The sequence below is a fragment of the Capsicum annuum genome, chromosome 11 (assembly GCF_002878395.1).
Source record: "Capsicum annuum cultivar UCD-10X-F1 chromosome 11, UCD10Xv1.1, whole genome shotgun sequence".
Lineage (NCBI taxonomy): Eukaryota > Viridiplantae > Streptophyta > Magnoliopsida > Solanales > Solanaceae > Capsicum > Capsicum annuum.
Window position 1 is genome coordinate 195,201,934 of NC_061121.1, and position 15,212 is coordinate 195,217,145.

At 33.9% G+C, this 15,212-nt stretch overlaps 1 pseudogene; it reads left to right on the forward strand.

The window, feature by feature from the left end:
• Positions 1 to 268: 268 nt before the first annotated feature.
• LOC124888547 overlaps positions 269 to 15,212 on the forward strand; it is a 28,758-nt pseudogene continuing 13,814 nt past the window's right edge.

Sequence of the window (15,212 nt, forward strand, 5' to 3'; positions counted from 1 at the left end):
TTATTTCTGCCATTAATTTTTTTCATCGATGAATATTCGTAAGTAATAGCAATTTGACAAATTATAATAGCTGGGAATTTTATTAAAATTTGATGTTATCAGTTTTGAATAAAGCATCATCTAGTTTATTATAAAAATAATTATTTGTTATCAAATTTGTGATTATTTTAATAATTTTTAGAATTTATAAATATAAATTATATTTCACGTTTTTACTAAAAAATATAAAATATACTTATCAAAAACTATGATCAACCACACACTTTCATCAAACTTCAGTTGAATCTACTTTGTCAAATATATTTTGAAGTCTATGACCAACACTAAGGGGTTGTTTGGTTGTAAAAAAGTTATTCCAAATAACTAATTTTAGAATTAGTTATTTCAAAATTAATTATTCAATCATATTTATGAAATAATTTATTCCATCATTATGGTGTAAATAATGGGATAAATAATTTCAGTTCTAACCAATATCACACCAAATACAACATTAAATAATCTTTCATTTTATTCCGAAACCATTTATCCCTTATACCTCACAATAATGTATTACTTTACATATTTTTTCCCCTTCCTCACTAATTCAATCCACACAGACACAATACTCGACGCAGGTTCTATATAAACACTCTTTGAACGGCTGTTGGTTTCGTGTATCAGCTGAAGATTTTAGTAATTTGAAGGAATTTTGCTTAGTGAAGGTATAATTCTATCCTTCTCTCTTCATGCTAATACTTTTGCTCTCATGTGTTTCGAATATTACTTGATTGGTGTTGACATAACACTTTCAGAAAATATTAAAATTCTAAACTAACTTTGTTAATACTTCCTCGAATAACCTGCTTTCCTTTTTAGTTCGTTTAAAAAAGAATGACCTCTTTACTTTTTTGACAATACTTTAATTTTAACTTTTCACATGACATATTTAGGATCACAAGATTAAATGACATTTGGTACATTTGACATAACTTAATATAAGGTCACAAAATTCAAAAGTTTTCTTTATTTTCTTCAAATCAAAATAGATATTTTTTTAAAAGGAGGGAGTATTAGTTTTGGAATTCTAAATTTGATTATTGTTTTCTCTCTTTAGTTTTACTTATACATTATTATTCTAGTACGGTCAAACAAGCAATTGTACTAGAACTATGAGATAGAGGGATACCTCACGGCTTTAATCCCCCGGCCAATCAAATTCCTCAAGTGGAACCTATGTACCTTTCACCATAAAAACACTTACCAGGTCACAGGTTAAAGCCATTAAATAATTTTTATGATAAAAATTCAATGTAAAACTATGTATAATTAATCTTTGTGGTTCGATCTTTTCTGAACCTACCAATAGTGAGAGCTTTAGTATAGCGGACTGCCCTGCCCTCTTTCTACCAGTTCTTGTTTTTATTTTTCTATATCATCCTTATTTTGAGAAATCTCCATATTTTGGAAATTTGTGCTATAAAGTTAATCAACTATTTAATGTTTATACCTCAGGAACTTTACTTATTTATAAATTGGAGCAAAATAGATGGCAGTCTCTAGCACTGATGATTTTCAGGCCACAATTGAGAAAAGTTATGACAAAATGAGTGAGTTAAAAGCCTTAGATGATACTAAGGCTGTGTCTAAGGACTCGTTGATTCAGGTATCAGTAAAGTACCTCAGATATTCATTCTTCCATCAAAACACAGGGTGGAATCATCTGATACATATGAAACACAGTTCACTTTTCCAGTGATAGATCTTGAAGGCATCAATAAAGATCCAATCAAGCATAAGGAGATTGTGGACAAAGTTTGAGATGCATCAGAGACATGGGGTTTCTTCCAAGTGGTTAATCATAGCATTCCAACATCTGTCCTGGATGAAACGTTGCATGGAATTAGACAATTTTTTGAGCAAGATCCCGAGGTTAAGAAACAGTATTACAGTCAGGGTATGACTAGGAAAAAGGTGATGTATACTAGCAATTTTGATTTGTATAGCCCATCTGTTCCAGCTGCAAGTTGGAGAGACATAATTTTCTGTTCAGTGGCTCCTAATCCTCCCGATCCACAAGAATTTCCAACAGGATGTGGGTACATATTTATATATACTATATACTATGTGTTTATTTTTTAATTTACCTAGTGACTATAGTATGTTTTATGACAAAAAATCAACAATAAACCATAAGAGCTAATCTATGTTGCTCGAACTCTTCAAAAATATCAACGGGTGTGTCAAATGTTGGGTTCAATATGTATGAAAAAGATGTGAATGGAAAATGAAGAGAAAATGGTAGAAGGAAGGAGAAACCAATTTAGAAGGTGTACTCACAAATTGGAAAGTTCACTAATTCGCCTACATTAGTGGGAGAAGGGAACTATGGAGTGTTTTTAGTAGAAAGCACTTACTCTATATGCTAAGTGAGGTAAGAAATAAGAGATGCCTCGCGCTGTCGCCATCGTCGCTCGGCTCGGCTTCGGCTTAATTTATTTGAATTTCGAAAAAATACGAAAAAATGAATAATGCAGTAAATATTTTTTGTGTTTAATACTCCATTTATATGCACTTCAGTAGTGTTTCAAAACATGCATGCAGAAGCTATTTCGAACTGAAAAGATGCTTTAGAAGGATGCACTGTTTTGAACTGGTGCTTCTAAAGGATGCAATCCTTCAGTGAAATGACACACTGCTTCAAGAAATGATATGCAGGTTCGGAACTGACATATTCCTTGGAAAAACAAACATAATTTTCTAGAAAAGGTGCAACCTTTGAAGTGAACCATTGCCTCTTTTCAGAAGAGGCATGTTATGGCTATATAAACCTGCTTTCATTCACAGGTTTAGGTACAAAATTTTTTAGAATACTAAACTCTTCTACTCTTCAAAATATTCTGCGTGATCATTCAAATCGTCGAGTGGGTTTGTGGAATTCAATTATTTGAGGTAGCGCTATAATTGGATTGAAAGCCATTTTATCATGGGAGGAAAATTCCATAACCTCGGGTATAGTGAGGGGAATTATTCCTTAAGAAAACTCCGTGAACTCGGGGGACTTGGTCTAAAATTTCTATTTCATCTATTTTCTGATATCTAATACACTTCTTGGATAGATTAGTAATAATCTTGTGTAGAAGGTGTTAAAGAACTTCAAAACTATTCTTGTTCATACGTGAACTAGTTATGAAGTTGTTGTTGTATTAATATAGATTCTAGTACCCGTAGAAGGAAAATAACAATATTAAGGAATAACTTCAGAATCTGTATTACTTGTTTTTGAAGATTAAAGATTTAAGCTTTCTACTCCATTTGAACTTAACTAGTGATTAGAAGACATAAAATCTTTACCATACTTTTAAAATTCACTCGGTTGACAGGTTAAAAGTCATAAAAACTTCATTGTTAACTAGAAACAAGAAGAAAAATTTTAAGTTGCTTAACTTTATAAGTAGTATTCTAAAAATACTAAATATTATTGTCTTGTGGTGGCAAGAAAAATGACTAACGAAAGTCAAATACAAGATGGAGCTACGACTGTGGGGGCAACTAGTATTGCCTCAACAAGTCAAGCAAATGCTCTGCAACCAATGGCACCTGCGGAGAAGCCCAAAAAATTTGCGGGCATTGACTTTAAACGAGGGCAGCAGAAGATGTTCTTCAACCTCAAAACACTGCCTTCAAAAGATCACTAGTGAGGATGCTCCTGAGGAGCCCGAGGAAACCTCGAACAAAGAGCATTTCATGATTGTAGAAGCTTAGAAGCACTCGAACTTTATTTGTAGGAATTATATATTTAGTGGTCTCCAAGATGACCTCTACAATGTTTACAGTGGAACTAAAACATTGAAGTAATTGTAGGGGGCATTAGAATGAAAATTCAAGATAGAGGATGCAGGAATTAAGAAATTCTTTGTTGCAAGGTTCGTGCACTTTAAAATAATAGATAGCAAATCGGTTGTTTCTCAAGTACAACAATTGCAAGTAATCATCCATGATGTCCTAGCAGAAGTTATATCTTTGAAAAATACCTTAGTTGAACAACTTAAAAAAGTTCTTAATACTCACATAAACTATTTTGTAGGTTTGATTGTGAATGATGCTTTCCAAGTAGCAGCTATAATTAAGAAGCTACCACCAATGTGGAAAGACTTTAAAAACTAATTGAAGCATAAACACAAAGAGATGACTGTCGAAGATTTTATGGTGCGACTGCGTATTGAAGAGGATAATAAAGTTATCGAAAGAAGGTCAAAAGGAAATTCTGTAATTAATGGAGCACATATTGTAGAAGATAACCAAAACAATTCTAAGAAAAGAAAAAAAGTTGAACAAGGAAGCAATCAACCCAAGAAGAAATTCAAGGAAAAATGCTTTAATTATGGCAAGATTGGCCACAAGTCCACGGATTGCCGTGCCCCGAAGAAAGGCAAGAAAAAGGATCAAGCAAATATGATTGATTCCAATAAAGAATGCAATGATCTGTGTGTTATGTTCTCAGAATGAAACTTGGTGGGGAATCCTCACGAATGGTGGATGGATTCTGGTACCACCCGCCATGTATGTGCCAACAAAGAGTTGTGTTCGTCATTCGCTCTGGCTCAAGTAGAAGAAATGATCTACATGACTAACTCTGCTACTGCTAAGGTAGAAGGACAAGGAAAAATATGCTTGAAAATGACTTCAGGAAAGGTTTTGACACTTAACAATGTTTTGTATGTTCCAAAGTTACATAGGAATTTAATTTCTGTTTTACTTCTGGACAAGAACGGATTCAAATGTGTAACCGTTTTTGAAAAAATTGTGATTAGCAAAGGAGAAATGTATGTAGGAAAAGGCTATCTCACTGAGGGCCTTTATAAGATGAATGTAATGAATGTTGAAATAAATAAAAGTCTAATTTTTTCTTATTTGCTTGAGTCTTATGAATTATAGCATGAACGTTTAGGCCATGTTAATTATAAAATGTTATGAAAACTGATTCACTTAGAAGTTTTGCCGAGCTTTGAGTGCAATAAATCAAAGTATCAAACGTGTGTGGAATCAAAGTATGCAAAGCATCCTTACAAGTCCGTTGAAAGGAATTTCAATCCTTTAGACTTAGTACACACTGACATTTGTGATATGAAGTCAACACCATCACATGGTGGAAAAAAGTATTTCATAACTTTAATTTATGATAGAACTAGATATTGTTATATCTATTGGCTAAATAGTAAGGATGAAACAATAGATATGTTTAGTCAATATAAAAATGAAGTTGAAAATTAGTTAGATAAAAAGATAAAAATGCTAAGAAGTGATAGGGGCGGAGAATATGAAGCTCCTTTCGCTGAAATATATGTAGAGAATTGAATTGTCCATCAAACTACGACCCCGTATTCAGCTCAATCTAACGAAATTGCGGAAAGAAAAAACCAAACTTTGAAGGAAATGATGAATGCCTTGCCTATAAGTTCTGATTTACCGCAAAACTTATGGAGGAGGTTATCCTTACAGCCAATCGTATACTCAACAAAGTTCCCCATAGTAAGATACAATCAATTACTTATGAAAAATGGAAAGAAAGAAAACTCAACTTGAAATATTTCAAAGTGTGGAGGTGTCTATCAAAGGTCCAAATTCCTATGCCTAAAAGGGTTAAGATAGGACCTAAGATGGTGGACTGCGTGTTCATAGGATATGCTAAAAGTAGTAAATCATGTCAACTTTTGGTTCATAAATCCAAACATTCAAATATTAATGAAAATACGGTAATTGAATCAGATAATGTTGAATTTTTTGAAAACATTTATCCGCATAAAACTAGACATGAACAATCTTGTGGGGGGTCTAAATGACCTCGAGATGAACCAAGTGAGGATGTACATAATGAAGAAAATCCAAGATGTTGTACACATCAAAGAACGTCTGCTTCATTTGATCAGATTTTGTAACATTTCTCTTAGAAAATAAGCCTCAAACATTTAAGGAAACGATAGCATCTTCAGACTCATCCTTTTGGAAAGAGGTAGTCAATAGTGAGATTGATTCAATCTTAAGCAACCATACATGGAAATTGGTTGATCTTCCTCTCGGAAATAAATCTTTCGGTTCTAAATGGATCTATAAAAAGAAGATGAAAGTGAATGGTACTATTGACAAATACAAGGCAAGACTTGTAGTAGAAGACTTCAAACAAAAAGAAGGCCTTGATTACTTTGATACATACTCTATAGTAACAAGGATAAATCAATTCAAATATTAATTGCCTTGGCTTCGGAATATTGTTTGTAAATCCACCAAATGGAGTGAAAACCACTTTCCTAAATGGAAAATTGGAGGAAGAAATTTACATGGAACAACCTGAGGGGTTTTTGGTTCCAGGAAAGAAAAACAAGGTGTGTAAACTTATTAAGTCATTGTATGGACTAATGCAAGCACAAAAACAAATGTATAGAAAGTTTGACCAAACCATGTTGGCAAATGGATTCAAAATAAATGAATGTGATAAATGTGTTTATATTAAAGACACTACAAATCTCCAAGTCATTGTATGTTTATATGTCGATTATATGTTGATCACGGTTCGAGACATTTCAAACATAAATGCAACAAAATAAATGCTCGAGAGCAAGTTTGATATAAAAGACCTTGGAGTTGCAGATGTGATCTTAGCTATAAGAATCTCCACAAAGGTTGGCATTGTCACAGTATCATTATATCAAAAATGTACTTGACAAGTTCAAGTATATCGAATTCCGTATTGCCAAGACTCCATTAGATGTGAGCTTTGCACTTTGAAAGATAAAGGTGAAAGTGACTCACAATTGGAGTACACAAGAATATTGGGATGTTTAATGTATATAATGAATTGTACACGACTAGATATAGCATGCACTATTAGTAAATTGAGGCGGTACACGAGTAATCCTAATAAAACTCATTGGGTGGCAATGAAAAGAGTTTTAGGGTATCTTAAATACACTCAAGATTATGCCTTGCATTATAATAAATATCCTGTGGTAATTGAAGGATATAGTGATGAAAATTGGATCACCAGATCGAATGAAGTAAATCCACAAGTGGATATGTATTTTCTATCGGTGGAGGAGCAGTCACTTGGAAATCATCCAAACAGACTTGTATTGCTCGCTCTACAATAGAATCTGATTTATCGCATTGGATAAAGCTAGTAAAGAAGCAGAATGGCTCCATAATTTCTTCGAAGATATTCTGTATTGCCCGAAACTAGTGGAACCAGTATGTATACACTGCGATAGCCAAGAAGCAATAGGTAAGGCAGGGAGCATGATATACAATGGTAAATCTCATCACATACGACGAAGACATAATACCGTTAGAGAACTTATCTCTAGTGGAATTATCCTTGTTGACTATGTAAAGTCAAAGGATAATGTGTCGGGTCCACTTACAAAAGGTCTATCTAGAGAAAGAGTGGAAAGGACATCCAAGGGAATGGTTTTAAGGCCTAGGACAAGTCAGCATGGCAATAACGCTACCTAGCAGACTGGAAATCCCAAGAGCTAGGTTCAAGAAAATCTAACAAAGTTGTGTCTGACAGGTTCAACATTGTCAATTACCCAACCCATTCTCATGATGTAGATAATGTTTAGTAAACAAGGATAAGACTTAAGCTTAAAAGTCTTTTAATGATTATCTAAATTTGATAGATTTGACCAAATAGTTTAATCTATAGGATTGAACATTTAGCAATCACCTATGTAAGGGCGAAGTGGAAGATGCTTCAAGGAGAATGTTAGTAAAGGCCTATTCTCTAAGCTCTCATAAATCCGGGATGTGTTCATGGCTAAAAAGAACAAAACCATGAGAACCATAAACGGTAAAAGGTTGGTTGTGTGACATGTGTTGTCTAGGTGTACATTAAAGCTCGACGGTTCAATGATATCAAATCTACCGATTGACCGAGTGCATCCGATGCATGTTCACTATGGAAAGTTCAAAGGGAAACCCACTTATCCTAATGCAATAAGTCTTTGCTTGACTATTGCATACTTGTCCGTAAAGTTTTACAAAAAATAGCCATTCCCCATTCATGTGGGGGATTGTTGGGATAAATATGTATGAAAAAAGTATGAATAGAGAATGGAGAGAAAATGCTGGAAGGAAGGAGACACCAATTTAGAAGGTGTACTCTCAAATTGAAAAGTTCACTAATTCTCCCACATTGGTGGGAGAAGGGAACTATAGAGTGTTTTTAATAGAAAAAACTTACTCCACATGCTAAGTGAGGCAAGAAATAAGAGATGCCTCGCACCATCATCATCATCGCTCGCTCGACTCGGCTTCGACTTCGGATTTGGATTTGGAAAATGATTGATCGATGAGATCAATCTTTTGAGATAAAATATATTTGAATTTTGAAAAAATACAGAAAAATGAATAACTCAGTAAATATTTTTTGTGTTTAATACTCCATTTATATGCACTTCATTAGTGTTTCGAAACATGTATGCAGAAGCTGTTTTGAACTAAAAAAGATTCTTCAGAAGGATGCACTGTTTCAAACTGGTGCTTCTGAAGGATGCAATCCTTCAGCAAAATGACACACTGCTTCAAGAAATGATATATATGTTCGGAACCGACATATTCCTTGGACAAACAAACATAATTTTCCAGAAAAGGTGCAACCTTTGAAGTGAACCATTGCCTCTTTTCAGAAGAGGCATGTTATGGCTATATAAACTTGCTTTCATTCACAGGTTTAGGTACAAAATTTTTTAGAATACTAAACTCTTCCTCTCTTCGAAATATTCTGTATGATCATTCAAACCGTCGAGTGGGTTTGTGGAATTCAATTATTTGAGGTAGCGCTATAATTTGAGTAAAAGCCATTTAATCCTGGGAGGAAAATTCCATAACCTCGGGTATAGTGAGGGGAATTATTCCTTAAGGACACTTCACGAACTCGGGGTACTAGGTCTAAAATTTCAGTTTCATCTATTTTCTGATATCTAATACACTTGTTGGATAGATTAGTAATAATCCTGTGTAGAAGGTGTTAAAGAACTTCAAAACTGTTCTTGTTCATACGTGAACTTGTTATGAAGTTGTTGTTGTATTAAAATAGATTCTAGTACCCGTACAAGGAAAATAACAATCTTAAGGAATAACTTCAGAATCTGTATTACTTGTTTTTGAAGATTAAAGATTTAAGCTTTCTACTCCATTTGAACTTAACTAGTGATTAGAAGACATAAAATCTTTACCATACTTTTAAAATTCACTCGGTTGACAGGTTAAAAGTCATAAAAACTTCATTGTTAACTAGAAACAAGAAGAACAATTTAAAGTTGCTTAATTTTATAAGTAGTATTTTGAAAATACTAAATATTATTGTCTTATGGTAACAAGAAAAATGACTAACGTAAGTCAAATGCAAGATGCGGCTACGACTGTGGGGGAACTAGTATTTCCTCAACAAGTCGAGCAAATGCCCCACAACCACTGGCACCTATGGAGAAGCCTAGAAAATTTGCACGGATTAACATTAAGTGATGGCTGCAGAAGATGTTCTTCTACCTTACAACACTATGCCTTCAAAAGTTCACTAGTGAGGATGCTCCTGAGGTGCCGGAGGGAACCTCGCACAAAGAGCATTTCATGATCGTAGAAGCTTGGAAGCACTCGGACTTCCTTTTCAGGAATTATATATTGAGTGGTCTCCAAGACGACCTTTACAATATTTACAGTGGAACTAAGACATCGAAGGAATTGTGGGGGCACTAGAATATAAATACAGGACAGAGGATGCAGGAATTAAGAAATTCTTTATTGCAAGCTTCCTCCACTGTAAAATGATAGATAGAAAATCGATTTTTACTCAAGTGCAGGAATTGCATGTAATCATCCACTATCTCCTAGCAGAAAGTATATCTTTGAAAAATAGCTTAGTTGAACAACTTGAAAAAGTTCTTAAAACTCACATAAACTATTTTGTAGGTTTGATTGTGTATGGTGCTTTCTAAGTAGCAGCGATAATTGAGAAGCAACCACTAATGTGGAAAAACTTTAAAAACTATTTGAAGCATAAATGCCGTGAGATGACTGTCAAAGATCTAATTGTCCGACTGCATATTAAAGAGGATAATAAAGCTTCCGAAAGAAGGTCAAAAGGAAATTCTGCAATTAATGGAGCACATATTGCGAAAGATGACCAAAATAATTCTAAGAAAAGGAAGAAAGTTGAACAAGAAAGTGATCAACCCAAGAAGAAATTCAAGGAAAAATTCTTCAATTGTGAAAAACTTGGCCATAAGTCCACGGATTGTCATGCCCCAAAGAAAGGCAAGAAAAAGGATTAAGCCAATATGATTGAATCCTACAAAGAATGCGATGATCTATGTGTTATATTCTCAGAATGAAACTTGGTGGGGAATCCTCGCGAATGGTGGATAGATTCTGGTGCCACCCGCCATTTATGTTCCTACAAAGAGTTATTTTCACTATTCGCTCTGGCTCAAGTAGAAGAAATGATCTACATGGCTAACTCCGCTACTGCTAAGGTAGAAGGAACAGGAAAAATATGCTTGAAAATGACTTCAGAAAAGGTCTTGACACTTAATAATGTTTTGTAGGTTCTGGAGTTACATAGGAATTTAAATTTTGTTTCACTTCTAGATAAGAACGGATTCAAATGTAAACCGTTTCTAGAAAAATTGTGATTAGCAAAGGAGAAATATTTGTAGGAAAAGGCTATCTCAGTGAGGGCCTTTATAAGATGAATGTAATGAATGTTGAAATAAATAAAAGTCCAAATTTTTCTTATTTGCTTGAGTCTTATGATTTATGGCATGAATGTATAGGCCATGTTAATTACAAAACATTATGAAAACTAATTAACTTAGAAGTTTTGCCGAACTTTGAGTGCAATAAATCAAAGTGTCAAACGTGTGTGGAATCAAAGTCTGCAAAGCATCCTTATAAGTCCGTTGAAAGGAATTCTAATCCTTTAGACTTAGTACACACTGCCATTTATGATATGAAGTCAACACCATCACGTCGTGGGAAAAAGTATTACATAAATTTTATTGATGTTTGCACCAGATATTGTTATGTCTAATTGTTAAATAGTAAAGATGAGGCAATAGATACGTTTAGGCAATATAAAAATGAAGTTGAAAATTAGTTAGATAAAAAGATAAAAATGATAAGAAGTGATAAGAGTGGAGAATATAAATCTTCTTTTGCCAAAATATGTGTAGAGAATGAAATTTTCCATCAAACTACGGCCCCGTATTCACCTTAATCTAACAGAATTGCAGAAAGAAAAAACCAAACTTTGAAGGAAATGATGAATGCCTTGCCTATAAGTTCTGATTTACCGCAAAACTTATGGAGGAGATTATCCTTACAGCCAATCGTATACTCAACAAAGTTCCACATAGTAAGATACAATCAATTACTTATGAAAAATGGAAAGGAAGAAAATTCAACTTGAAATATTTCAAAGTATGGGGGTGTCTATCAAAGGTCCAAATTCCTATGCCTAAAAGGTTTAAGATAGGACCTAAGATAGTGGACTGCGTGTTCATAGGATATGCTAAAAGTAGTAAAGCATGTCGATTTTTGGTTCATAAATCCAAACATTCAAATATTAATGAAAATACGGTAATTGAATCAGACAATGTTGAATTCTTTGAAAACATTTATCCGTATAAAACTAGACATGAACAATCTTGTGGGGGGTCTAAATGACCTCGAGATGAACCACGTGAGGATGTATATAATGAAGAAAATCCAAGACGTAGTACACATCAAAGAACGTCTGCTTTATTTGATTAGATTTTGTAACATTTCTCTTAGAAAATGAGCCTCAAACATTTAAGGAAGTGATGGCATCTTCGGACTCATCCTTTTGGAAAGAGGCAGTCAATAGTGAGATTGATTCAATCTTAAGCAACCATACGTGGGAATTGGTTGATCTTCCTCCCGAAAATAAACCTTTAGGTTCTAAATGGATCTTCAAATGAAAGATTAAAATAAATGGTACTATTGACAAATACAAGGCAAGACCTGTAGTAAAAGGCTTCAAACAAAAAAAAGATCTTGATTACTTCGATACATACTCGCCAGTAACAAGGATAACATCTATTTGAATGTTATTTGCCTTTGCTGCGGTATATTATCTTGAAATCCCTCAAATGGATGTGAAAACCACTTTCCTAAATGAGGAATTTGAGGAAGAAATTTACATGTAACAACCTAAAGGTTTTGGTGTTCTAGGGTAGGAAAACAAGGTGTGTAAATTTATTAAGTCATTGTATGGACTAAACCAAGTACCAAAACAATGGAATGCAAAGTTTGATCAAACCATGTTGGCAAACGGATTCAAAATAAATGAATGTGAGGAATGTGTTTCTATTAAAGACACTCCAAATAACCAAGTCATTGTATGTTTATATGTGGATGATATGTTGATCATCAGCAGAGACATTTCTGACATAAATGCAACAAAATGACTTCTCAAGAGCAAGTTTGATATGAAAGACCTTGGAGTTGCAGATGTGATCTTAGCTATAAGAATCTTCACAAGGGTTCGCATTATCACTGTCTCATTATATCAAAAATGTACTTGACAAGTTCAAGTATAAGGAATTCGTTATTGCCAAGACTTCATTGGATGTGAGCTTTGCACTTCAAAAGAATGAAAGTGAAAGTGACTCACAATTGGAGTGCGCAAGAGTATTTAGATGTGTAATATATATAATGAATTGTACACGACCAGACATAGCATGCACTATTAGTAAATTGAGTCGGTACACAAATAATCTCAACAAAACTCATTGGATGACAATGAAAAGTGTTTTGGGGTATCTTAAATAAACTCAAGATTATGCCTTGCATTATAATAAATATGCTATGGTACTTGAAGGATAAAGTGATGCAAATTTGATCACCGGATCGAACGAAGTAAAATCCATAAGTAGATATATATTTATTATCGGTGAAGGAGTAGTCTCTTGGAAATCATCCAAACAGACTTGTATTGCTTGTTCTACAATGGAATGTGAATTTATCATATTGTATAAAACCGGTGAAGAAGCAGAATGGATCCATAATTTCTTGGAAGATATTTCGTATTGGATCAAACCAGTGGCACCAGTATGTATATACTGTGTAGCCAGGCAGCAATAGGTAGGACAGGGAGTATGATGTACAATGGAAAATCTCATCACATATGATGGAGACATAATACTATTAGAGAACTTCTCTCTAGTGGAATTATCACGGTTGACTATGTAAAGTCAAAAGATAATGTGTTGGATCCACTTACAAAAGGCCTATCTAGAGAAGAAACGGAAAGGACATCCAAGGGAATGGGTTTAAGGCCTAGGACAAGTCAGTATGGCGGTAACTCTACCTAGAAGACTGGAGATCCCAAGATCTAGGTTCAAGAAGATCAAACAAAGTTTTCTCTGACAGGTTCAAAATTGTCAATTACCCAACCCATTCTCATGATGTATACAATGTTTAGTAAACAAGGATAAGACTTATGATTAAAAGTCTTTTAATGATTATCTAAATTTGGTAGATTTGACCAAATAGTTTAATCTATAGGATTGAACATTTAGAAATCACCTATGTGAGGGCAAAATGGAAGCTGCATCAATGAAAATCTTAGTAAAGGCCTAATCTCTAAGATCTCATGAAATTGGGATGTGTTCATGGACGAAAAGAACTAAACCGTGAGAACCATAAATGGTAAAAGGCTGGTTGTGTGACATGTGTAGTCTAGGTGTACATTAAAGCTCAAAGATTCTTAGATATCAAATCTACCGAGTGACCGAGTATATCCGATGCATGTTCACTACGGAAAGTTCAAAGGGAAACCCACTTATCCAGATGTAATCAGACTTTGCTTGATGAACATATACTTGTCTGTAAAGATTTACAAAAAATAGCCATTCCCTATTCATGTGGAAGATTGTTGGATTCAATATATATGAAAAAGGTATAAATGAAAACTGTAGAGAAAGTGGTGGAAGAAAGGAGACACCAATTTAAAAGGTGTACACCCAAATTGAAAAGTTTACTAATTCTCCCACATTGGTGGGAGAAGGGAGCTATGCAGTCTTTTTAACAGAAAGAACTTACTCCAAATGTTAAGTGAGGCAAGAAATAGGAGATGCCTCCCGCCTTCGTCGTTGTCGCTCCCTCGGCTCAGGTTCAGCTTTGGATTTGAATTTGGAATTGTCAAATGATCGATCGATGAAATCTATCTTTTTTGACAAAATTTATTTGAATTCCAAAAAAATACCAAAGGGAAAAACGAATAACGCAGTAAATATTTTCTGTGTTTAATACTCTATTTATATGAACTTCAGTAGTGTTTCGAAACATGCATGCAGAAGCTGTTTTGAACTAAAAAGATACTTCGGAAGGATGCACTGTTTTGAATTGGTGCTTTTAAGGGATGCAATCCTTTAGAGAAATGACACACTGCTTCAAGAAATGATATGTTTGTTCAGAAAAGACATATTCCTTGGACAAACAGACATAATTTTTCAGAAAAGGTGCAACTTTTGAAGTAAACCATTGCCTCTTTTCAGAAGGGGCATGTTATGGCAATATAAACCTGCTTTTATTCACAGGTTCAGGTATGAAATTTTTCAGAATAAAAAACTCTTCTTCTCTTCAAAATATTCTGTGTGATCATTTAAACCATTAAGTGCATTTGTGGAATTCAAATATTTGAGGTACCTCTATAATTCGATTGAACACCATTTTATCTTGGGAGGAAAATTCCATAACCTCGGGTACAGTGAGGGGAACTATTCCTTTAGGGCACTCCATGAACTCGGGGGACATAATCTAAAATTTTTGTTTCATCTATTTTCTAATATCTAATACACTTCTTGGATAGATTAGAATAATCTTGTGTAGAAGGTGTTAAAGAACTTTAAAATTGTTCTTGTTCATACGTGAACTTGTTATGAAGTTGTTGTATTAATATAGATTCTAGTACCCATTAAAGGAAAATAATAATTTTAAGGAATCACTTCAGAATCTGTATTACTTATTTTTGGAGATTAAAGCTTTAAGATTTCTACTCTGTTTGAATTTAAATAGTGAATAAAAGACATAAAACCTTCATCACAAGTTTAAAATTCACTCGGTTGACAATTAGAAGTCATCAAAACTTCATTGTTATCTAGAAACACGAAGAAGAATTTAAAGTTGCTTAACTTTAGAAGTAGTATTTTGAA